At 43.9% G+C, this 27,807-nt stretch overlaps 1 long non-coding RNA gene and 1 pseudogene across 3 annotated transcripts in view; both read left to right on the forward strand.

The window, feature by feature from the left end:
• Positions 1–27,807, forward strand: part of LOC149985409 (uncharacterized) — a 319,128-nt gene that overhangs the window by 216,682 nt on the left and 74,639 nt on the right. The window lies entirely within an intron of this gene.
• LOC149985410 (general transcription factor II-I repeat domain-containing protein 2A-like) lies at positions 1,276–20,384 on the forward strand (annotated as a pseudogene).

The raw sequence follows: 27,807 nt of genomic DNA on the forward strand, positions 1-27,807 counted from the left end.
CTAGCCCAGCCGGAATAGAGAGAGAGGGGGAGGGAGGAAGAGAGAGGTGGCAAGAGAGAGAGAGAGAGAGAGAGTGTAGAGAGGAGGAAGATGGGGGGACAGTAAAATGTGTGTGTGTGTGTGTGTATATGTGTGTGTGTGTGTGTGCGTGTGTGTGTGTGTGTGTGAGAGAGAGAGAGAGAGAGAGATCTGAGGGAGACAGTTTAGAGAGGCAGTGTACTGTAGCTCTGTATATCTGAAACCAGTTACTGCGCCCCAAGCCTGGGGCCTACGTCATGGCGAAAGGGGGGCAATTATGGATCATTTCAGTGTAAACAGAGATTCCCATGGTCTAAAACACCTTTTTTTATGCGCCCACACACACACACACACACCTACACACACACACACACACACACGCACACACACACACACACACACACACACACACACACACACACACACACACACACACACACACACACACACACACACACACACACACACACACATACACACACACAACCCCTGGTGTGTGACAGAGGACAAACCCAGCCCCCAGTGCCAATGTGGGTGACATCACACACACAGCTCTGTCAAGTAAAGAGTGAGGCATGGGGGGGGGGGGGTATCGGGGGGAATCTCCCCCAAGGCAAAGCGATCTGAGTTGGTGTGAACAGCTGTTTGATAATTGCAGCCTGCAGTAATTAAGCCATGAAGAAATGAGCCGCCAGAGACAGACAAACTTGAAATACTGTTATCCTTCGAGGAGACAGACAAGGACACCTTCCACTCAGAGACCCAGGCGTGCCCCATTTGTCCCTTCCCTGACAGCAGTTCCTTTTGCCGAAAGCCGCGGTGAGAGAGCATAACCAAGCGTTTTAGTCCATGGATGGATACCGTGTCTGCCTAGTATGGCAGGGGGTCCTGTGGAAATATAGTGCCCTTGTTGGGAAGTAGTGCTGACCGTCATTAGGTCACACATTCTCTCAGCCTGACTCAGCGCCCGCTCTGCCAAACTAAGAAATAACCACCCAATTAAATATTAATATTTTGTACTAATATTTTTTGACCGTTGCGCTATGCTAATTAGTGTAGTTTATGACAATTCTCCCGGATCCGGGATGGGTAGTTCCAAGAGGTTGTTAAGCAGGGAAACCTCTACTAGGGAGATACTGACAGAATCCCGCACCAGAAAATCAGCAGGAGCGGACGTGCCCTCCCAGTCCTCCAGCATACCGCGGTTTTACACCGTCTGGGGACAGCTATGGATCAAGTGATGGCGAGAATGGAGAGATGGGAGAGGAGCGGCCTCCCTACCCCATTTTCAGCCACTCTCCAGCCTACACAACCACCTTCTCCAGCGGCGTCTGGACCCTGCGGGATTCGGCTCGCGCTCCCGAGGGAGTACGATGGGACGGCTGCCGGGTGCAAGGGGTTCCTGCTCCAGCTGGCGCTTTACCTGGCAACCGTTCACCCGACTCCCTTGGGAGGGGAGAGTGTCAACGTCCTCGTCTCCTGCCTTCGGGCAAAGCCCTGGAGTGGGCCAACGCAGTCTAGGAGGGTCCAGACTTGGCAAGGGACCATTACCTAGAGTTCACCTGGGTGAACGTAAGGTGAACGTCTGTTTCATCTGAGGCAGGAGACGAGGAGCGCACAGGACTTAGCGCTGGAGTTTCGGACCCTGGCCACCGCTTGTCGAGACACCACCCTCACTCTGGACCAACTGATGAACATGTTCATCAGGCTGGACAACTTGCTGGCTGCTCGCGGGCGTCCAGATCGGGTCCTGTTCTTTCCAACTCCCAGCACTCCCGCTCCAACACCCATGGAGTTAGGGGGTGCTGCAGCTAGGGCGACTGGAAGAGGAGCCTACTTGCACCAGTTGTGGTCGGAGAGGGCACACTGCCGACCGGTGCTGGAGGAGCTCGTCTGGGAGTCGAGAGGGCAGGCAGAGCACTGCTCGGACATCCCAGGTGAGGCAGCACCAGGCTCACCCAGAGCTCCCTGCTGGTCATATGCATGTGTTGATTTCCTATCCTGAGTTTTCCTTCCATTCCCAGCATATTGCCCTAGTAGATTCAAGCGCAGTGGTGAATTTTATGGACCGTGGGTTCGTGCTTAAGTTAGGGATTCCCTTGGTGCAGATGGACCAACCCTTCCCCGTGCATGCCCTAGACCATTAGGGACATGGTGACCATTAGGGACATGGTGATGCGGGGGGGGGGGGTTCATGAGGAGCGGATTAGTCTCTTCCTCATTGATTGTCCTGCGTTTCCAGTGGTGCTGGGGATTCCCTGGTTAGCTTATCACAATCCCAACATTTTGTGGAAATAGGGGGCTCTAAAGTGGTGGTCAGAGGAGTGCTCAGGTAGGTGTGTGGGAGTATCTATCGGTGCGCATTCCCCCCGAATATGCCGATTTGGCTATCGCTCTCTGTAAAAAGAGGGCGACGCAATTACCACCTCATCGACGAGGGGATTGTGCGATAACCCTCCAGGTAAACGCCACACTTCCCAGGACCCTCTGGTCATCCTGGGATTGATAGGATGGTGCGGGGTCTTTGGGGGAAGTACTGGTGTCCCACCTTGGCCAAGGACGTGAGGGTTTATGTCTCCTCCTGTTTGGTGTGTGCCCAGTGTAAGGCTCCTGGACACCTGCCTAGAGGGAAGTTAAAATACATTTTATTTGATTTCCTCTTTCCCAAACATTCCCTTTGATTTGGACATTTTCCACACAATGTATAATGTATAAACATCAAACATATACTAGGAAAACTCTTCACGTTACAATGTTTTCGTAATAACGTAATCTATTAACCTTTAATAACAAAACAAAAATGACAGACATTTTCACATTTTCATTTTAATTTTCATAGGAAATGTGAAGTTAGTTGTCTAAAATTGGATTTGCGTAAAACCCAGACCTTGCTCTTAACTTGGTAAGCCCAGAGAATTGCCCTAAAGGCGGTTACGCCCACTTATGACCTAAGGGTATTAAACCTGTGTGTGAAGCATTAACATATGAGACTACGTGACCCAAGCTGCAGCCGAGGTCTAAAAAGTCAACGTACCCAAAACGCAACACAAGTTTGAAGACAAAGAAATATTTTTCTACCCAAGCTACGGATGAGTTGTTTCTAAGCGGGTGAATTCAAGGCAAACCACCTAGCCTCCATCTCCCATCGAATCGTGGTATCTACACTGTTTCATTCCTACGCTGTGAGCTCTGAGCTACAGAGTTGTCTGTCCTCAGAAGAGCCCTTCCAGAACAAGGGCAAGGGAACAGACTCCTAAGTCAAAAGGACACTGACATAGTGAGGACGACCAGAGAGGTGCACCCAAGAAGTGCATCATTGAGCAGCCTGGACGGTCCACGGGGAGAATCCACAGAGACCTTCCCCACTTAATTACACCATTATATTCTGACCCATAAGAGCGGCAGTTTGGGTCAAGGCTAGGGTTAGAATAAGCATAGCTGAAAAATTCACCCAAATGTATATTTCTCTCGTGTACTTTCTCTTTTTCTCTCTCTTTTAATTCCCAATTTTGGGTAACACGTGCCATAGTGTGTTGGCCCGTTATACTAAGTTCTAATCAATAGCCTAGAATGTGTTTTTGTGTATGTGTATCTTGTATCATCATTTTATACGATATTCAGAACGAGATTGTAAAGGTAACTGATTAATTAGCGGCTGTTGTAAAATCGATATTCTGATATTCTTTGAGTTAATTTGGGAAATAGAAACTAAATAAAAACGTATTTTCCCATGGTGCCCCAGGTTAATGAGTTAATAATTGCTTGACTCAGTTTATCACGCAATTATAAACTTTCAATCATTCGATGATCAACGGTCGTCACATTAACTAATACAATGTCACGACACTGGACTCTAGGCGTTAGGTTGGGGGCCTGCAGTACCTCGTGGATTTGAAGAGGTACGGTCCGGAGGAGAGGTGCTGGGTGCCGGTGGGGGACATCTTGGACTCATCTCTGCTGAGTGAGTTCCACGTTAGTTGAGTAGAGGAGGGTGTTCCTCCGTTTTCGACTATACTGCGTTCCTGTTTTCTAGTGGCTGCTTTTGTGGTCCTGTACCTGTTTTTTTTGGTGGACCAGTGAAATTCTTCAAATCCACACCCACCTCTACTAGGGAGATACTGACATTGAGGTATCAGGGAAAGCTGTGTGCTTAGTGTGCAAAGACAGCATCGCTGTCTTGAAAGAATACAACTTATCCCGACACTTCCTGACGATGCATGCAGAGATATATAGGAATCTGTCTTCTGAGCAGAGGGCAAGTGCATCGAAAGAGTTGCTTGCTCATTCGCAAAAGCAGCAAGTGCTTTTCACAGAACTGCATTCAGCAAACGGCAGAATTGTGAGAGCTGTTTAATTGACTCTGCAACAATACTTTGCCCAAACAAGAAAGAGCTGTTTGAAAAAGTTTTCCTGTCAAGCCGAACAGTGACAAGGCATTTTGAGGACATCGCAGAGAATATGGAGCAAGAGTTGAAAGACAAGGTAAAGGGTTTCACCTATTTCTCCTTGGCCCTGGATGAGAGCAGTGATACGTGTGACTCGGCGCAGTTGTTTATATTCTTACGAGGCATAACCGCCGATTTTGAAATTACAAAGGAGCTTGCTTCAGTGAAGTAAATGAAGAACACAACCACAGGGAACAGATTTATTGGAGGAGGTTAATAAGTGTGTGGCAGAGCTGGGACTGAGTTTTGAAAAGTTATCCAGTGTGACCACTGATGGGTGCCCAAACATGACAGGAAAAAACATTGGCCATTTGAAAAGGATACAAGATTAAGTAGCTGAGCTGAACCCAGATCAGAAAATTATTTTCCTGCGTTGCATTATTCATCAGGGCGTGCTCTGTAAATGTGTTCTGAAAATGAGCCATGTTGTGGATACAGTAACTAAAGTGGTAAACTTTATAAGAGCAAAATCTTTAAAACACAACATGTTTGTCTCACTGTTGGAAGAGACAGAGTCGGGTCATGCAGATCTCCCCTACCACACAAACGCGAGATGGCTGAGTTTGGGGGAGGAGCTTAAAAGGGTGTGGGACCTGAAGTTGGAGATTGCTGAGTTTTTTCAAATGAAAGGAAAATATGTGCATTTCCCTCAACTGCAAGATAAAGAATGGTTGGCTGATTTTGCCTTCACCGTGGACATCATGGCCCTCATGAACGAACTGAATTCCGAACTACAAGGGAAGGGCCTTTTTACACATCAGATGTACAGCCTTGTCAAAGCCTTCAAGGGAAAATTACTCCTCCTGACCCATCAAGTAGAAGCCAATAATCTCATCCAACTTCCGACACTACTAGTCTGTTCCTTATCAGATGACCAGCGGGAGAAGCATATATCGCTACTGCGTGCTTTGAACAGTGAGTTCTCTCGTCGTTTTGAGGATTTCAAAGTGTGGATAATACTCCCACTGACCTGCAACTTGAGCTTATCTATCTTCAGTCTGATGCAGTGATTGGAGAACTATTCAAAACAATGTCACTGACATTGTCACACTCGATGTCACTGACATTGTCACTCTTGATGAACAAAACATTCCAATGCTCGGAAGATGTTTGTACTTTTTGGGTCAACCTATGTATGTGAACAGACATTTTCAGTGATGAACAAGTCAAGGCATAGATCATCTCTTACTGACTCTCTCCTCTCAGCAATCCTACGCATAGCGACGTCAGAAACTATACTTGACTTCACTGCTCTAGTCAATGCCCATCAGAGACTTCACTCCTCACACTGACTGAGTAGTTTACATGTGATGTTGAGCTCTCTCTCTTTCTTGTGTTTTTGGGCATACCCGTTAACAAAAGTTTAGTCCGTGGTGCTGAATGCACCGTGTACTTTTACCTCCGTGTAGTTCGTTGCAATAATGAAAATACCTATCAAAAGGAGAACATGGATGTGGTTTATTTCTGTGCATTTTTAAAAAAGTACAACAAGTAGCATATCTGGATGTGATTTACTGTGATGGCAAAAATATTTTCTAATGTGTTCTTCCATGGAAAATAATTGCCCAGGCCTGATTAAGCATATACACAGAATGTATACAGATTTAAGACTGTGAATATTGAATTCCAATGTTCAAATGTTTGATATTAATTGGCTTAGTTGCACTTGGACACTAAAATGACAGCACTCCAGAAAATGCTCTCCATCCAATTTAAGTACATCTGCATGATGAGTATAGTTTGGAGACAGCTTTATTTAAATGTATATCCAGTCGCGGGTGACATTAGAGACAGATAAAGGAATAGCTTTAATTGCTTGGAGAATGGACTGTTTCCATGGTAATCATTTTCTATAAACCCTTGGTGGAAATGTGCTATAAGTAAATTATTAATGTTGAGTACGCAGAGAAAACAAAAAAAAATGATGTCGTTATTCCAATCAAGCCTCGCCGCTTCTCCCCGATAAATAACATCCTCATCATTTGTCAAACAACATATTGATGTAGACAGGTAAATGCACTTTTCGTCTGACATTAAAAATGATCTCAGCATCTACCTTAACCTTTGACACCTTTCAAGCAATCACGGCTTGCATTCCTTTAAAGTAAAAAAAGTAGCCTGATAAAACATGCAGTATTACAAGGTAATACGCTTCTTAGTTTCCTCATATCTTAGTCATCAGGAAACTGACCTTTGGGCGGGTTTTACAGTGCCTTGCGAAAGGATTCGGCCCCCTTGAACTTTGCGACCTTTTGCCACATTTCAGGCTTCAAACATAAAGATATAAAACTGTATTTTTTTGTGAAGAATCAACAACAAGTGGGACACAATCATGAAGTGGAACGACATGTATTGGATATTTCAAACTTTTTTAACAAATCAAAAACTGAAAAATTGGGCGTGCAAAATTATTCAGCCCCCTTAAGTTAATACTTTGTAGCGCCACCTTTTGCTGCGATTACAGCTGTAAGTCGCTTGGGGTATGTCTCTATCAGTTTTGCACATCGAGAGACTGACATTTTTTCCCATTCCTCCTTGCAAAACAGCTCGAGCTCAGTGAGGTTGGATGGAGAGCATTTGTGAACAGCAGTTTTCAGTTCTTTCCACAGATTCTCAATTGGAATCAGGTCTGGACTTTGACTTGGCCATTCTAACACCTGGATATGTTTATTTTTGAACCATTCCATTGTAGATTTTGCTTTATGTTTTGGATCATTGTCTTGTTGGAAGACAAATCTCCGTCCCAGTCTCAGGTCTTTTGCAGACTCCATCAGGTTTTCTTCCAGAACGGTCCTGTATTTGGCTCCATCTATCTTCCCATCAATTTTAACCATCTTCCCTGTCCCTGATGAAGAAAAGCAGGCCCAAACCATGATGCTGCCACCACCATGTTTGACAGTGGGGATGGTGTGTTCAGGGTGATGTGCTGTGTTGCTTTTACGCCAAACATTACGTTGTTGCCAAAAAGTTCAATTTTGGTTTCATCTGACCAGAGCACCTTCTTCCACATGTTTGGTGTGTCTCCCAGGTGGCTTGTGGCAAACTTTAAACGACACTTTTTATGGATATCTTTAAGAAATGGCTTTCTTCTTGCCACTCTTCCATAAAGGCCAGATTTGTGCAATATATGACTGATTGTTGTCCTATGGACAGAGTCTCCCACCTCAGCTGTAGATCTCTGCAGTTCATCCAGAGTGATCATGGGCTTCTTGGCTGCATCTCTGATCAGTCTTCTCCTTGTATGAGCTGAAAGTTTAGAGGGACGGCCAGGTCTTGGTAGATTTGCTGTGGTCTGATACTCCTTCCATTTCAATATTATCGCTTGCACAGTGCTCCTTGGGATGTTTAAAGCTGGGAAATCTTTTTGTATCCAAATCCGGCTTTAAACTTCTTCACAACAGTATCTCGGACCTGCCTGGTGTGTTTCTTGTTCTTCATGATGCTCTCTGCGCTTTTAACGGACCTCTGAGACTATCACAGTGCAGGTGCATTTATACGGAGACTTGATTACACACAGGTGGATTGTATTTATCATCATTAGTCATTTAGGTCAACATTGGATCATTCAGAGATCCTCACTGAACTTCTGGAGAGAGTTTGCTGCACTGAAAGTAAAGGGGCTGAATAATTTTGCACGCCCAATTTTTCAGTTTTTGATTTGTTAAAAAAGTTTGAAATATCCAATAAATGTCGTTCCACGTCATGATTGTGTCCCACTTGTTGTTGATTCTTCACAAACAAATACAGTTTTATATCTTTATGTTTGAAGCCTGAAATGTGGCAAAAGGTCGCAAAGTTCAAGGGGGCCGAATACTTTCGCAAGGCACTGTATGTAGTTTTTCTGTGTCAACTACAGTAGGCTTTGCTAAATAAATGCCAGTCTGAGTTAGAAGACAATAATGTTGGAGGTGGCTCCTACCAGTACTGTAACGTGTTTCTTCTTACCATCTCATAGCCCTCAAGGATAAACTAAAGCACATTACCCCTCTACGTGGACACCCTGCCAAATGAGAGCTGACTGCCCTGCTCATGCCACCAAAGAATTAATGCGCTGAAGCCTGTCTACAAGAGCCGTCTCAAAAATCCATGACTAATTTGCTTTTCTTCATCTCGTTCTCTCTTCCTCATCCCTCCCTTTTTTCAACCCTCTCTCCCTCCCCACTGCCTTCTCTCTCACTCCACAACAGACTGAGAATCGTCGCAATTACGTCTTTAAGAGCAGAAGTAAATGCATCTCCATAATGGCAGCCAAGTGAGGTTCTAACTTCTGATATAACTTCACAAACGTAGCCCTGTGACAGCTTGGTGGGCCTACGCATCAATTCACCAAAAACCCACCTCTAACTTTTGCTCATTAGTCCACTTGAGAAGGGATGTTCACTATTCTACTAGACTACTACTAGTACAGAAGTTCCCTAGCTGGATCACTGGCAATATGCTGCCCGGTAAAGAGTAGTCGGAGGTGGTTGACGTGTGTCCACCAGCCAGTGCTAAGAGCCGTGTGCAGAGAAGTGGAGAAAAGCACAGCAGATGGGACGATGCTGAGGCTTTGATCTAGCTTCTGAAAAACAAATCTCCCAGAGTTGGAGAGTAGAGAGGCATAGTCTAAATGGCTGAAGGCACACGGGTCTCCTCTGAGCTGCCTGAGAGACTCGATCATTTTAAAAAGAGGCCCAGAGATAAATGCTTGGTTTCCAGGGATTTTGAAACTCATTGAAAGTCACAGGAAAGTACAAAGCCAGGGAAAACAGGGACAGAAAGTAGACTTGTGGATGATTCAAGGCCTCGGATGCTCTGCAGTCGGCTAAGCATGGAGTCTCTCAAGGTTATTTCCTGTTGTGAATCATAGACACAAATGGATTTGCAGTGTTGAAGAAACCTGACCGATCTTATTAACCAGTGGTTCTATTCTTTTTAGCTTGTGATAGAGCTTTACAGGACAAGTGCAGTCAAAAATGAGATTTCCCTGTGTTTTATACATATTTCCACACTATGAGGTTGGAATAATACTATGAAATTATTAAAATTATAATAATGCCCTGGTAGTGTAAGAGCTGTTTGAAAAAAATTCCTACAATTTCAGGCGGTTTTGGTGGGATGAAGTTTTTGCCTTCCATGGTGACATCACCATGCAATAAATGAGTTAATAGTCCATTAAGAAAGAGAGTTCCAAACCTCTCTGCCAAGAACAGATAACTTTCAGTTTTCCCTCCCCACTCAGACCACTCCCAGACAGTCCTAGCTGAATTTTTGCTTGAGAAATTGCTCTTTGCTAAGAAGCTATTTTTGTTAATTTTAGACAATTTAAATTGAAAACACAATAAGGTACTTCAAGAGACATAAAAAAAGTATACTTCATATTCAGAATCTCCAGCACCCTAACATGAACATATGTGAAAATGGAGCCTTTCTCTGTTTTTTTTTTTTTGTAAAAGAAGTGTTTCCAATGACATCATCAACCAATCAGTAGACAATTAGTAGACAAATTAGTAGCCATAATTCGTTCAAATCACATGATGTGCACCAATGATGTCATTGGAAACACTTATCTCCCTCTATCTTGTTTTTTTTTGCACAAAACATAGAAATTTGCCGTTTTCACATAAGTGACACGTTTCAGGAAGCTAGGCATAGGTCACATATCACTATTTCACAGAAGAGGCATTTGAACTTGGCAGAAATGCCTTCTGGAACATGTGAACTTTCAAATGCCTTAATAATAAACTTGTATGCCATCTGTAAATACAAATTACATTTTTCAATTGTGAGCCTAGTTGGTTAAGCCACGGAAAATGACAGGAACCTTTCAACTAAGCATGATTGGCTGAGATATTGGATGGGCTGAACATGAAAAGAGATGAGTTTGGATTGGTCTGCCATGTAGTAAGCTTCTGTCTATAATATGAGCTGCCCAGTATGTTTACTACGCTACATTACTCACTCTGTTTAGCACATGGCCTCACCTTAAAGAGATGGGTGGGGCTTAAGAGGGTGTGAAAAATGCTGCATAGGTGTAGACAAAGCTAGACAGAGCTCTCCAGTAGGTGCTCCAATAATTCAAGGGCCATTTTCTCAAAAGTTGCGTTACAAGTTTATCAACTGTCAAGGCAGAACTACTTTCCCATTATTCCTCAACTGCAGTGTATGATACACCATTTTGTAGCTCTGAGTTTGTACTTTTATCCGAGGTGGTTGGGGTGGTGCAGAAGATGATTAATATACTGAAATTGTTTTAAATGTCAGTTTAATTGTTACCCATTTATATTGGTATTGAGATTTAAAAAAAAACAGCTGCATTGGACCTTTAAAAGGTAGACTCAGTGATATGATGTAGATATAGAAAGTAAACTGCATTGTGGGTCAATTTACGCAACAACTAAGAGTGTTGAAGCGTGAGGCTCAGCTTCTCCGCTGTTTTGGTGCCCTGCCTACCACGCGGTGAACAGCATGAAGCAAACCCATGCGGAAATACTGTGTGTGACTGTGAGAGCAATATCTGTGGTGCTGCTCGTGGCTCGTTTCACTGAGTCTACCTTTAATATAGGAACGTGTTGAAACATTTAGGTAGTGTATGCTATTTTTTATTGTTAATGTATGCCATGAATTAAAGTGTATGTGGAGAAAGCAATTTATCATCAATCGCCTGTTGCAAGGACTTGCCCTGAAGGCCATGTTAATGAGGGGATGTTAACATTTAAATGCAATCGTTTCCATGCACCAAACAGAATACCCTCAGGCGGTTTTCTCTATCACACCACTAACTGCATCAGTAATGGACCACTGCCCTGCTTAAGAAGTATCATTGAATCACTGTCAGTACAAATGGAGTAGAGGGAATGTTCTCTGGCATTAAGGGTTTCATTTTACCTTCAATTTACAACAGCTCAATATCCGTGGCATGTTGTTAGGACAAAGACAGGATCTTAACATTTGATGGCATAGCCTAACAGCATGAGACTGTAAGCATAACACAACCAAACAGGCCCACATTAACATCAACAAGAGTTTCAAGTTCCTTGGTGTCCACATCACCAACAAACTATCATGATCCAAACACACCAAGACAGTTGTGAAGAGGGCACGACAAAACCCTTTCCCCCTAAGGAGACTGAAAAGATTTTGCTTGGGTCCCCAGATCCTCAAAAATATCTACATGCCTGGTATGGCAACTGCTCAGCATCTGACTAAGGCGCTATAGAGGGTAGTGCGTATGGTCTAGTACATCACTGGGGCCAAGCTTCCTGACATCCAGGACCTATATAATAGGCGGTGTCAGAGAAAAGCCTGTAAAATTGTGAGAGACTCCAGTCACCCGAGTCATAGAATGTTTACATTGACCCCACCATCCATTTGTTTGTACACTGCTGCTACTCACTGTTTATTATCTATGCATAGTCACTTCACCTTTACCTACATGTACAGATTACCTCAACTAACCTGTACCCCGGCACATTGACTCGGTACCGGTACCCCCCTGTATATAGCCTTGTTATTGTTAAGTTATTATGCAACTATTTTTTACATTTTTTTATTATATTATTATTTTTTCCTTAATTTTATTTGGTAAATATTTTCTTAACTCTTCTTGAACTACACTGTTGAGGGGCTTGTAAGTAAGCATTTCACAGTAAGGTTTGATTTCATTTGATACACTGTATCAATGATCATTGGCCATTGGATATAAACATTACACAACAAGTTGGAAATCTCAAATTCAACAATGAGTGGTTTGGAAGATTCGTTACAGTGGCTAACTGCAATCATTGTCGGGAATAAAGGAGCTCAGACTGGGAAAATACGTTTTGAACAGTCATGCAACTTGAAATTGTAAATCAGGCCTCTTTTTCTTTCATTGAGACAAAGGACGCTACCTTCCTGTTCAAGTGAGCACATCACAACAAGGTGAGTCAAAAATGTCTTATATGCTGCTGCATAAATGATGTAAAATGCCAGGGAGATATGTATACTGTAGCTAATATATTAATACTAAGTGTATGTTGTGTAGTAAGCTGTTAATAATTTGGTCTATTTTCACCTCGTAATCTCGCCTAAGCGTTACTGTTATGACTCGGTGGTGCACGTGTAGCCTATAACCTGTTTTGAGAAATGTAATCATCGAATATTGTAAGAGCTTTCGGAAGTTTACATACTCCTTAGCCAAATACATTTAAACTCAGTTTTTCAGAATTCCTGACATTTAATCATAGTAAAAATTCCCTGTTTTAGGTCAGTTAGGATCACCACTTTATTTTAAGACTGTGAAATGTCAGAATAATAGTAGAGAGAATGATTTATTTCAGCTTTTATTTCTTTCATCACATTCCCAGGGGGTCAGAAGTGTACATACACTCAATTGGTATTTGGTAGCATTGCCTTTAAAATGTTTAACTTGGGTCAAACATTTCGGTAGCCTTCCACAAGCGTCCCACAATAAGTTGGGTGAATTTTGTCCCATTCCTCCTGACAAAGCTGATGTAACCGAGTCAGGTTTGAGAGGCCTCCTTGCTCGCAAACGCTTTTTCAGTTTTGCCCACAAATTTTCTATAGGATTGAGTTCAGGGCATTGTGATGGCCACTCCAATACCTTGACTCTGTTGTCCTTAAGCCATTTTGCCACAACTTCGGATGTATGATTGGGGTCATTGTCCATTTGGAAGACATTTTTGCGACCAAGCTTAAACTTCCTGACTGATGTCTTGAGATGTTGCTTCAATATATCCACAAAATGTTCCTCCTCATGATGCCATCGATTTTCTGAAGTGCACCAGACCCTACTGCAGCAAAGCACCCCACAAACATGATGCTGCCACCCCCGTGCTTCACGGTTGGGATGGTTTTCTTCGGCTTGCAAGCTGCCCCCTTTTTCTTCCAAACATAACGATGGTCATTATGGCCAAACAGTTCTATTTTTGATTCATCAGACCAAAGGACATTTCTCCAAAAAGTAGAAAAGATTTCTCCAGAAAGATCTTTGTCCCCATGTGCTGTTGCAAACCATAGTCTGGCTTTTTCATGGCGGTTTTGGAGCAGTGGCTTCTTCCTTGCTGAACAACCTTTAAGGTTATGTCAATATAGGACTCGTTTTACTGTGGATATAGATACTTTTGTGCCAGTTTCCTCCAGAATCTTGACAAGGTCCTTTGCTGTTGTTCTGTGATTGATTTGCACTTTCTCACCAAAGTACATTAATCTCTAGGAGACAGAACGCGTCTCTTTTCTGAGCGGTATGATGGCTGTGTGGTCCCATGGTGTTTATACTTGCGTACTATTATTTGTACAGATGAATGTGGTACCTTCAGGTGTTTGTAAATTGCTCCCAAGGATGAACCAGACTTGTGGAGGTCTCCAATTTTATTCTGAGGTTGTGGCTGATTTCTTTTGATTTTCCCACGATGTCAAGCAAAGAGGCACTGAGTTTGAAGGTAGGCCTTGAAATACATCCACAGGTACACATCCAATTGACTCAAATTATGTCAATTAGCCTATCAGAAGCTTCTAAAGCCATGTCATCATTTTCGGGAATTTTCCAAACTGTTTAAAGGCACAGTCAACTTAAGTGTATGTACACTTCTGACCCACTGGAATTGTGATACAGTGAATTATAGGTGAAATATTTTGTCTGTAAACAATTGTTGTGAAAATGACTTGTGTCATGCACAAAGTAGATGTCCTAACCGACTTGACAAAACTATAGTTTGTTCACAAGAAATTTGTTGCGTGGTTGAGAAATGAGTTTTAATGACTCCAGCCTAAGTGAATTTAAACTTCCAACTTCAGCTGTATTTGCCCTCTTCTTTTGTATCCCACTGTTCTGACTTGGTGTACAGGGAAAACGCTGTAACAATGGCCCATGTTCTGAATTCTCTAGCTGTACATTTCAAAATTGCTGAACAAATTGTTTTATTGACTATGTCTATCCTGGCTCGCTCATTAATGTCTTTATCCAAATTACAAATTGCCTTTTATCGTCTTCCATAGTTTTTACATCTCAATTGTCAGTCAAAACCACATTTGTTTAAGCAAGTCAGCCGTATCAGCTATGTTTTTTAAAGGCAGTAAATGAGTCTGTATGATCTATTTTGCTGCCAAAATACTCTGCTTTTGAGACAACTTTATGTAGTCCCTAACAGTTTCTGGGCACCGTTGGTCACCGTTATAATGCAATTCATGTATTCTCTAGTGTTATGTTGTTGAGTGACTTTGCTGGAATTGATCACACTTAATTTTGTTTTGCCCCACCAACATTTACATGCTAAAATCGCCACTGCCTAGACATACTGTCCGGCTCAAATAGATAGAAGTGTACTATATGGCAGACCAATCTTAACTCATCTCTCGCATTTCTAGCCCACTCATTATCTAAGCCAATCATGGCTAGCGGGGAGGTTGCCTCTTTTTCTTTGGCTAAACCAACTAGGCTCGTAATTTAACAATTCTATTCATATTAACAGATGGCATACAAGTTTGTTATTAAGGCACATGAAAGTTCATATTTTGATGTTTACAAATATGTTTACGTTCAAACGGCTGTTCTGTGAAGGTGTGACCCTTGACATTCGCCTAGTTTCCTGAAATGGGTCACATTTATGACCAATAACTTAACACATCACTGGCATTTTATTATTATTATTTTGACCTTTATTTAACAAAGCAAGTCAGTTAAGAACAACATTCTTATTTTCGATGGTGGCCTAGGAACAGTGGGTTAACTGCCTTGTTCAGGGGCAGAACGACAGATTTTTACTTTGTCAGCTCGGGGATTATGATCTTTCAATCTTTTGGTTACTAGTCCAACACTCTAACCACTAGATTACCTGCCCTTCCCAACTAACATGTGACAGCTGGATGCAGTAGGTACTGTACCCAGGAAACCAAAATAGTTTTTTTTTATCTTCCCAGAACATTTATTAGGTTGCCCCAAAAGTTTTTATAACAAAAAAACTGTCCGTTTTTGATGATTATTATACAATGTTTGTATAGAACATCCGCCTGATGATGCAAGAACATTCCCAGAACACATTTTGTGATTACATAATGTGAAAACCTAATAAGAACATTAGCTTAATTTTCTGTGGTGGTTGTTTCAGATGATGTGCAGAATATTTTAGCGAATGTTAGGAGAACATTGAAAGGATATTTTATTGAAAACATTTTATCAATAAATGAATTTTAAAAAAAATAAAAAACACTATTTGAATGTTTTTGGGATGTTATCGTCCTGATGTTAGATTAAAAACCCCAACTAGAAATTAATGGGAAGGTTAGTTAATGTCCTGAGAATGTTCCTGGTTTGCTGGGTAGTCTCCCAGGGACTCCCATGTATTGTCACATGTCAGTTCATAAAGGAGTAGCCCACCATTATAGGCCTACAGAAATTTCATGGAGCACTAACTGCAGCGAACAAAGAAAGCTATATTCATGTACAAAAATGACCCATGACAGCTACATCTTGTTATTTATTTGTTTTTGGATAGCTTTATCAAATTCCCAACACATATACAATTCAGTTCTTACTCATCTCCATTGACAGGCAAGGTCTTGAAAAGTCAAATGTAAGGGAAGGAGTTTACAAAAGGTTACTTCCGCCGAGACGCCGCTGACACCAACTTGGGTCCCTATTTGTTAGTGAGAGGCTGTGCAACTGTCAATCAATGCGAGAGGAAGTGAGTCCATGGCAAGGCAGGCAAGCTGATGAATATTCATCAGTGATCAATGATAGAGTGAGGCCTGCATAGAACTGTAGATGCTGGAACCAAGGAAATGTAGAGGGAATGCAGAGCAGGGCCAGACTGCCACATTTGGGTCCCCCCCAACTACCTAAAAAATAAAACAATTCAATACCTATTTTTTTAAACAGCTAACTTCCTTGCATTTCAACACATTTTGCCATGGCGAAGAGAGAAAATGTTGCTTTAAAGGTAATTTTCTGCTATTCTACAGTTTTTTCCATGGGGCAAAGAGAAAATGTTGATGTTTTAAAGCTAATTTCCTGCTCTTCTACACATTTTGCGAATTTCCTGCTATTTTACAAATGTTGCTATTACTTATGATGTGTTCATGTGCAAGTTCATGTGCAATCTGGTGGGTCCCCCCAAAAAAATTGTAAAAAACTTTGGCCCCCTGGAGGTTGTGGGCCTGCGTGCCCATTCTGTAATCTGTAATCTGAGTCTTAATAGAAAATGGGTTTTGACAAGCTACTCTTGACACATGCCTGCTTTCAGCTTGTCCGAGGGAATTGGATGTAAAACAGAGACAACTAGGACATACAGAGAGAGACAGAGATGGTGAGTTCATCTCTATTAGGCATTTTTAGATGGCTCATACACAGAACCATGGATTAAAGTTTTGTTTTGTAAAACTCCAGTAATTCTTCTGGGGCTGCTTTAGGTAATCTCCCTTGATGACGTCACTGTCAAAACCTGGGAAGAGACATCTCTTAGTTTTTCCGCAAAAGTTTCAATTGAGACTGCGTATGTTGTAAATGTCCTTACATTTTTTTGATGATAATACATTCATTCAGATACAAAGGGTAAGCTTTCAAGCGACTACAAATACTCAACTTTTTGTGGTGTAACACGCATCTATTTCTTGTGTTGATCCCTGTTACTATCATCATCAGCCCACTTGGCAGTGACAGTTCTCACACTGCAGGTCGCGAGGTGCAAACTTGTACAACACCACCAACACTAACACCCATCACGACACTGGAATTAAAATGACAGCCATTTTGAAAAGCTTGCACCTCAGTAATCCTATCACTTAATTACATACCTACCATCTCCAAGGACACACGCACGCACACACACACACACACACACACACACACACACACACACACACACACTCTTTCTCGCTGTCACAGCAATGTGCCTGCAGGCTGATGATCCGGACCCTCTCTTAGCCCTAGTTTGGAACTAACTGTGGAGGGAATCCGGGGGCCAAGTCGCCCGCAGCCTTCGCACCTTCTCCCTGCTTCCTAACAGCGAGGAGGACAAGGGTGCCTCTGGGGGTGGGGTGAATGGGTTGGTGGGAAAGGGGGCAGACCGATGTGGGCTGGGTGAGTGACCTTCACAATCTGAGCGAAGGTGTAAAAGGAGAGAGTGGCTGTCAGTGGCAGCGGAGATAAGTAAATAAGCAATATATAAGCTACAGAAAGGGCCGAGATCCGAGGATCAACTTGGCTAAGCTTAACCACTCTACGTTAAGGGCCGTGTCACCCAAACCTCTTCATGAACACACATTGTCAGCCAAGCTCTGACCACTAGCTCCCCTAGCTCCTTAGTACCAAGGCTCAGTAGACCTTTGTTTAAAAACTTCTTATGGCTGCAATCCTGTTAACGGGATTGATATGACAACAGCCAGTGAAAGTGCAGGGCGACAAATTCAAAACAACAGAAATCTCATAATTAAAATTCCTCAAACACACATGTATCTTATACCGTTTTAAAACCTCTTGGAACTCTAGGGGCATTATTTTCATTTTTGAAAAAAAAAGGTTCCCGTTTTAAACAGGATATTTTGTCAGGAAAATATCCTAGAATATGCATATAATTGACAGCTTTCGATAGAAAACACTCTAACGTTTCCAAAACTGTAAAGATATTGTCTGTGAGTATAACAGAACTGATGCTGCAAGCGAAAGCCTGAGAAAAATCCAATCCGGAAGTGCCCCAGGTTTTGAAAGCGCTGCGTTCCAATGACTCCCTATTTGGCTGTGAATGTACCATCAACGAGCTTACGCTTTCTACGTATTCCCCAAGGTGTTCACAGCAATGTGACGTAGTTTTACGCATTTCTGTTGAAGAATAGCCGTAGGCGAGGACATTGCGTAAGTGGTCACATGGTGACTACGAGAGAGATTCTCGCGTAAAGTACAGAGGTAGCCATTACACCAATTGGTCCTAGAGAAAAAACGAATTGTCCCGACGGATATATTATCGAATAGATATTAGAAAAACACCATGAGGATGGATTCTAAACAACGTTTGCCATGTTTCTGTTGATATTATGGAGCTAATTTGGAATATTTTTCGGCATTGTGGTGACTGCAATTTCCGGGCGATTTCTCAGCCAAACGTGAAGAACAAACGGAGCTGTTTCGCCTACAAAAATAATATTTTGGGAAAAAATGAACTTTGGCAATCTACCTGGGAGTCTCGTGAGTGAAAACATCCGAAGTTCATCAAAGGTAAACAATTTAATTTGATTGCTTTTCTGATTTCCGTGACAAGGTTGCCTGGTGCTAACAAGGCATAATGCTATGCTAGGCTATTATAAACTTACACAAACGCTTGTCTAGCGTTGGCTGTAAAGCATATTTAGAAAATCTGAGATGACAGGGTGACTAACAAAAGGCTAAGCTGTGTCTCAATATATTTAATTTGTGATTTTCATGAATAGGAATATTTTCTAGGGATATTTATGTCCGCTGCGTTATGCTAATTAGTTTCAGCCGATGATTACGCTCCCGCATGCGGGTTTGGGAGTCACAAAAGGATATTATTGAAGGTAATCTTGTTGTTAATCCCACCACAGTGTCCGATTTCAAATATGTTTTACAGTGAAAGCACCACAAACGATTATTTTAAGTCACCACAAAATAAACACAGCCATTTTTCCAGCCAAAGATAGGAGTCACAAAAAGCACAAATAGAGATAAAATGAATCACTAACCTTTGATGATCTTCATCAGATGACACTCATAAGACTTCATGTTACACAATACATGTATGTTTTGTTTGATAAAGTTCATATTTATATCAATTGGCGCATTACGTTCACTAGTTCCAAAAACATCCAGTGATTTTGCATACCACATCGATTCAACAGAAATACTCATCATAAATGTAGATAATAATGCAAGTTATACACATGGAATTATAGATATACCTCTCCTTAATGCAACCGCTGTGTCAGATTTTTTTTAAAGCAAACCATGCAATAATCTGAGACGGCGCTCAGAAAAATTATCAAATTAACCGCCATGTTGGAGTCAACAGAAACCAGAAATTAGATGATAAATATTCCCTTACCTTTGATGATCTTCATCAGAATGCACTCCCAGGAATCGTGGTTCCACAATAAATGCTTGATTTGTTCGATAATGTCCGTTATTTATGTCCAAGTAGCTACTTTTGTTAGCGCGTTAGGTATACATATCCAAACGCTCGTGCAGGTCGAGCATTACTTCGGAAAAAAACTTCAAAAAGTTATATTACAGTTCGAAGAAACATTTCAAACTAAGTATAGAATCAATCATTAGGATGTTTTTATCATAAATCTTCAATTAAGTTCCAACCGGAGAATTCCTTTGTGTCTAGAGGAGTGGAACGCAGGTCGATATCATGTGGAATGCGCGTAACTGTAAAATGGCTCTCTGCCAGTGACCTGACTCATTCAGCTCTTATTCAGTCCCACAACACAGTAGAAGTTTCTAAAGATGGTTGACATCTAGTGGAAGCCCTAGGAAGTGCAACTTCATTCATATCCCACTGTGAATTCAATAGGGCCTGGGTTGAAAATCGACCAACCTCAGATTTCTCACTTCCTGTTTGGATTTCTTCTCAGGTTTTTGCCTGCCATATGAGTTCTGTTATACTCACAGACATCATTCAAACGGTTTTAGAAACTAAAATACTAATAATAATATGCAAATATTAGCAACTGAGACTAAGGAGCAGGCCGTTTACTCTGGGCACCTCTGGGCACCTTTCATCCAAGCTACTCAATACTGCCCCTGCAGCCATAAGAAGTTAACACGGAATAGACGTGTTTTTGCAGTTCCTTGTGTATGACCTCTGTGTGTTTCAGCACTACATGGCGCTAAAGTCAGTTAGCAAGGACAGCGCCCACGGCCTGGAGTCAATGGCCCATGGCCTGGAGTCAATGACTTCTGTCAAACAACCCTCCCATGGCAACTAAGTGATGTGGTGGAGGCAGACAAGTGGGGGGCGGGAGTGGTGTGTGGGGTGTGGAGGCAGGTGAGTGGGGGGCGGGGTGGTGTGTGGGGTGTGGAGGCAGGTGAGTGGGGGGGCGGGGTGGTGTGTGGAGTGTGGAGGCAGGTGAGTGGGGGGGCAGTGAGGTGTGTGGGGTGTGGAGGCAGGTGAGTGGGGGGGGGGGGGGGCGGGGTGGTGTGTGGGTTGTGGAGACAGGTGAGTGGGGGGCAGGGTGGAGTGTAGAGGCAGGTGAGTGGGGGGTGGAGGCAGGTGATTGGGGGGCGGTGTGTGGGTTGTGGAGTCAGGTGAGTAGATAATACCATATGACTTGAGCGATAAATTCCCTGTGAATAATTTCAAAAGGGCACCTGTTTTACAGCAGGTTCCTAACCTCTTGGTTGCCTTTCTCCCTGTGGCACTCTACATTAGCAGCACCACCTGACGTGTGTCAATATGCATGGGGACGCAGGTTTTCTCTCAACACCAGACCGCAGTAAATGGGGTGAGCGCCATAGGCCTCTAGTCTGGGCTGTGGACTGGGGCTGAGGGGTCTGAGCACGTCTCTATGAAATATAAGAGGCTTAAAATAATTTCCTGGCACACTGTTTCTAAAGTGACCCTGGACAGTGAGCTAGCTGGAGAACTTCCTACCATTTTCGGTGAAGTCTGTCACCAGGAACGGGTCAGGCTTCGTTCGATGTAATGGCGGCACATGAACGGCAAAGGTTAAACACTGATATGAAAGTGGGATAAAATAGAGAGGGCTTCCTCTTGAGCGGAAGTGCCTTTGGAAAATGGCAAATAATGTGGTGTTTGCCCAACCCCCTCTCCGATACGGTGGGAGGTATAGCAGTCAGATGTTTGCACAGTAAAGTTTGCAGAGGCCTTGGGCTTGATCAGCACTCTGGGTAAAAGACTGTCTGAGAATTTACATGGAGGAATAGATCTGTTATTACGTAACCCTATCTAGAGTCTGTCTGGATATGTCTTCTGACTGGCCAATCACCACAGTTCATCACTGCCAATCATCATGGTTCATCATGGCCAATCACCACGGTTCGTCAAGGCCAGTCACCACGGTTCATCACGGCCAATCACCACGGTTCATCACAGCCAAGCACCACGGTTCATCACGGCCAAGCACCACAGTTCATCACGGCCAATACCCACGGTTCATCATGGCTAAGCACCGCGGTTCATCACGGCCAATCACCATGGTACCTCACTTTCAATCACCAAGGTTCATCACGGCCAAGAATCGCAGTTCATCACGGCCAAGGTTCACGGTTCGTCATGGCCAATCACCATGATTTATCCCGGCCAATCACCACAGTTCATCACGGCCAAGTACCACGGTTCATCACGGCCAAGCACCACGATTTAACACGGCCAAGCACCACGGTTCATCATGGTCAATCACCACGGTTCATCATGGCCAATCACCACGGTTTATCCCGGCCAATCACCACGGTACATCACGGCCAATCACCACGGTTCGTCCCGGCCAATCACCACGGTTCGTCCCGGCCAATCACCACGGTTCATCACAGCCAAGCACCACGGTTCATCACAGCCAAGCACCATGGTTCATCACGGCCAAGCACCACGGTTCATCCCGGCCAATCACCACGGTTCGTCACTGCCAATCATGGTTCGTCATGGCTAATCACCACAGTTCATCCCGGCCAATCACCACGGTTCATCACGGCCAAGCACCACGGTTCGTCACGGCCAAGCACCACGGTTCATCACAGCGAAGAACCACGATTTAGCACGGCCAAGCACCACGGTTCATCCCGGCCAAGCTACACGGTTCATTATGGTTCACCAGAAATCAACCAAGTCAACCGTGGTATGTTGTCCACGTTTACTGGTCTTCATCTGACAGATCAGATGGTCATTAGTCAATCCAAAACAAGATGGGGTTAGCTAGATGAGAAGGTTGTCTTAATTGAACCTAAAACACTAAAACATATCCCCATAACATATGACTTTGTTGTCAAAAGTACTTGGTCATGGTCATTCGCATAGTACTTTGCCTTCAATCTATAGTATGTCCCTCTTGACATGGAAAAATACATTCAAACTAGATCCTTTAGCACCTGAGTTACTCTAACAGATTGAACTGAAAATAGTCAGTGAGCCTATGTTGTTGTTGTTGTTCAAATCAGACAATGCTGGTGGCTTGGCTTGTGCCAGTACTCTGTAACAAACGCTTTAAGGTGGCCCGAGGTGTGGTGTGGGCACAACATATTGTATGGTGCACAGCAGGCACCTTGCTGTGAGACAATATGCCTGAATCAGAACAGGGGGCTCCCCTGCCATGGCTGCCTGCTAGGGAGGCTGTTGCAGGTACTTTGAGCAACGGGGCTGGGGTGGCGGGTAGCGGTGCGGGAGTGGGGCTGCTCTGGGCCCAGTTCCTTGAGGTGGAACCGTATGAAGTGGAGATTTACCCTCTAAGCGGGAGGAGGACAAGGTCAACACTTTTTAAATCATACAAACTACTATCTGTCGGAGAGGAAGGCAAATTTGGCATGAGAAGAGAATGCTTACCAGGCATCAGAACTGACGTTTATATATGTAACTAATGTTCGCTGAAGGAGGGAACAAGGTATAACATAATGTGGGAAGTCAACAACCAATTCATTTCAACTGAATTCACGCCCAACCAGCCAATTGATGCCGAGCCTGCCCTCAGAAGCCCTGCTTTCAGGGCTATAACACTGGGGCTCCCATTAATTTCCTCAATTCAATATCGCTCAAACAGAGTGTCCAGGATCGAAGCCAGGTCCCAGGTCGGTACAATAGGCTTCGACACTGGTGTGAGTAGACGCAAGCCTTTCAGGAACCGCCAGAGGACGAGACCCCGGCGTACAGCCGTCAATCCCAACATAACGTGCCGAGATAGCTGCCATATAAACCTTCAATTTGGAAAAAGCAAGCAGCCTGCTCAAAAAACTCTTGCAAAAACATCAAAATGTCCACCAAAGAGCTCTGAAAAAAATTAACTATTTTAACCTGACACCAACCTTCAAACGAGCTTCAATTGTATGTATACAACCCTCTTGTAGAGGACGCACGCCACGACTGCAGAGTCATAATCTGGTTTGAGGGTAAACCCTGAGACGTCAAATTCAAACTTTCAGGTGCCAAACCCACAGATCCCACATCTGCGGCCGTTGGTGCCAAACTCAATAGATTCCGATGACATGGAGCCCTCCATGGGTCCCCGCCCAACAGGCAGATGATCTCTGGGAACCAGTGTTGTCTGGAACAACGGGGTACCACCAGAATCAACAACAGAACCTCCTGACAGACTCTCTTCACGGTGGACTGAATCAGGTCCACCGTAGGAAACGGATTGAACATGGTCCAAAGCGACTGATACGCCAAAGCATCCATTCCCAACGGAGCGCCCAGATCCCTCATTGAGAAGAACAGGCAACAATGTGTATTTTCTTGAGATGTATAAAGATCTATGTTGGCCCCGCCGAAACAGTCCCATATGTGGGCAACCCATGAGGGGTGCAGTCCTCACTTCTTAGAGAAAGTAGATCCGCACCCATGTTGAGAGATCCGGCAAGACAACGTCACCCTGAAGGGCAGGTAATGTGCACTGCTCCATAAAGAAAATATAACGGGCCAGGTTTAGGAGAGAGAGAGACTGCGTCCCCCCTGGCGGTTGATGTACACCACCACTGTCCTGTTGACGGACCTTACCAACACATGCTGGCCCTCCAACACCGGAAGGAAATGCCTTAGAGCTAGCAAAATAGACAGTAGCTAGGCAATTGATATGCAGCACCCAAAATGAGTAATGCCATGGTGAAATTGCAGCTGCATAAATCAAAAGGCAAGGTGGACGGGAGGCTGTCATAGCACTTAACCAAAATGGCCGAATGACTCAGCAGAATCCTCCTAACGAAATTCTCTCGTTGGTGAGATGGCAAGCGGGGGTTAAGCCCCCTGAGCTATTTACTGTGTTGAATATGTTGAATATGTTTGTGCAGAATGAGAAGGCAAGAAAACATTTTAGTGGGGGGGATTCATTCACAAAATGAATAGCTCTCTGACTAAATTACATTTCTGCTGGAATTAAATGATGGGATACAGTCTCTGCACAAGATCACAGTGGGAGGGCAATATCGCTAAAAGGCTTTTAGTGGATTAATTTGACGTCCCCCCCCCCCCCCTTTCCTCCTCCCCCCCCCCCCCCCCCCCCCCCCCCCCCCCCTTTGTTCCATGTCCAGGTGCTCATAAACTACAGCATTCCTTTGCAATGACATTTAGTGGGGAGGACGTGGCCAGGAGCCAATGGGGGGGAACAATGTTCAGGGAGGTGGATGGAGATGGTGGGGGGGGGGGGCAGAGAGGTACCTCCTCTGGGTGCTAATTCATCCTCCACCTTCTCAAGTCTGGCCTTATACATAGCATCACAGAAAGCATGCTAGCAATCTAAGGGAGGATTTCCAAGACCCAGATTGGTCATAGTCCTGGACTAGAATCCAGGTTCAGTTTAGATTTTTCTATTGATCTTTTTGGACCAGCACCAGGGTTAATCTGGCTTCAGAATCAGAGCTTTAGCGACAAATGTACAGGCCCAACTCGAATGAGAGAGCTTCAGAAGCATCATTTTAGATCAATCGTAGTGCACTATGTGTTGCATAGGGTTTTATTAGGGCTCCCGAGTGGCACAGCGGTTTAAGGCACTACATCTAAGTCACTACAGTCCCTGGATTGAATCCAGGCTGTATCACATCTGGCCTTGATTTGGAGTCCCATAGGGCGACGCACAATTGGTCCAGCGAAGCCCGGGTTTGGCCAAGGTAGGCCATCATTGTAAATAAGAATTTGTTCTTAAATGGCTTGCCTAGTTTAAATAAAGGTTATGTTTAAAAATCACATGTTACTAGCTGGGCTCAAAGGGAACAAATTAAGCATTTTCTTTCTGAAGCGCACAGAGGTTGAGTTAGGCACAAATGCATCGATCCTTTGAGATTGATCTGGTAAAGAAAAAAAAAAGGATAAAAGCTAGCTATGCGTTCGTTGTTTTCATTGTTGATATCTGTGTCATTACAAGAGTGGACTAGAGCCATGTTCTATGAGGCTCCGTACTGTGTTGCTGTGCAGCGACAAGGCTAGGACAGATCAATACTCAACCCTCTCCTTTGATGCAGGTCTTTTACAGCACGGCTCAGAATAACAAGCATGCCTGCTAGAACAGAAATAACCCTCTTTTGTGCAGATGACGAAAGCCGATGCTGTGAAAGAAAAGCGTTCTCCTCTGTTTACTGCTCACAATCCTTCTCTTTCTCTAGTGTCACACTGAATAGATGTACCTGAGCAAGGACAGATGCTCATGCTTGCAAAGGCACATACTGCTCACATACAATGCGGAGCGTGCAAACATGCACACTCACCATACACATTTCAAAACACTCACTCACTCCCACTCACCATACACATTTCAACACACTCACTCCCACTCACCATACACATTTCAACACACTCACTCCCACTCACCATACACATTTCAACACACTCACTCCCACTCACCATACACATTTCAACACACTCACTCACTCCCACTCACCATACACATTTCAACACATTCACTCCCACTCACCATACACATTTCAACACACTCACTCCCACTCACCATACACATTTCAACACACTCACTCCCACTCACCATACACATTTCAACACACTCACTCCCACTCACCATACACATTTCAACACACTCACTCCCACTCACCATACACATTTCAACACACTCACTCACTCCCACTCACCATACACATTTCAACACATTCACTCCCACTCACCATACACATTTCAACACACTCACTCCCACTCACCATACACATTTCAACACACTCACTCCCACTCACCATACACATTTCAACACACTCACTCACTCCCACTCACCATACACATTTCAACACATTCACTCCCACTCACCATACACATTTCAACACATTCACTCCCACTCACCATACACATTTCAACTCCCTCACTCCCACTCACCATACACATTTCAACACATTCACTCCCACTCACCATACACATTTCAACACATTCACTCACTCCCACTCACCATACACATTTCAATACACTCACTCACTCCCACTCACCATACAAATTTCAACACACTCACTCCCACTCACCATACACATTTCAATACACTCACTACCACTCACCATACACATTTCAACACACTCACTCACTCCCACTCACCATACACATTTCAACTCCCTCACTCCCACTCACCATACACATTTCAACACACTCACTCACTCCCACTCACCATACACATTTCAACACACTCACTCACTCCCACTCACCATACACATTTCAACACACTCACTCACTCCCACTCACCATACACATTTCAACACACTCACTCCCACTCACCATACACATTTCAACACACTCACTCCCACTCACCATGCACATTTCAACACACTCACTCCCACTCACCATACACATTTCAACACACTCACTCACTCCCACTCACCATACACATTTCAATACACTCACTCACTCCCACTCACCATACACATTTCAACACACTCACTCCCACTCACCATACACATTTCAATACACTCACTCCCACTCACCATACACATTTCAACACACACTCACACACACACACACACACACACACACACACACACACACACACACACACACACACACACTAAACAAACACACACCACCCAAACATTTGCATATTCCCGTTAGGGAATGCCTACTCTATGAAGTGCTGGAGCACAATAACTAAATTGGCCGTTGCGTTCCTTCTAAACAACACATTTTTTTGTTATTTTGGGGTAAAGACGACAAAACTTAGTCCACTCTGTTCATGCTTCATCCTACAGCTTGAGAACTCCTGATATCTCCAGGAGTGTGTGAACTGCTGACTGCTCATAATTTGCAGATCGTTGTTGACACGTCAACCAGGATCAAGGGGTAGGGCAATTTGTGACTTGCTTTGGTAATCAGTGGCTGTATTGGGGGGAGGGAGTGGTTTCATCTCTCCTAGGCAATCAGAAATTAGCACAGGAAGGTGTGCTCTCCACCTCTGCTAGGAATTTACACTTGTGATGTGGAGAGGATCTGTGTCTGTACCACGTACTCTCACTACTGGTGTCCCCCAGGGCTCTGTTCTAGGCTTTCTCCTCTTCTCTGCAATTTATCCATAACACTGCAGCCCTCCTTTCAACCTTCCTAAGTTCTCTCATGTCCACTGGCTTCCAGTCTAAGCTTGCATCCACGACAAGACCATGGTGCTTACCTACGGAACAGCAAGAGGAACTGCCCCTCCCTGCCTTCAGGCTATGCTCAAACACTACACCCTAACCCAAGCACTTTGTTCTGCCACCTCAGGTCTGTTGGCCTTCCCA

This window comes from Oncorhynchus mykiss, chromosome 1, assembly GCF_057628025.1.
Source record: "Oncorhynchus mykiss isolate SJ-2025 chromosome 1, ASM5762802v1, whole genome shotgun sequence".
In the NCBI taxonomy this organism is placed as follows: Eukaryota; Metazoa; Chordata; class Actinopteri; order Salmoniformes; family Salmonidae; genus Oncorhynchus; species Oncorhynchus mykiss.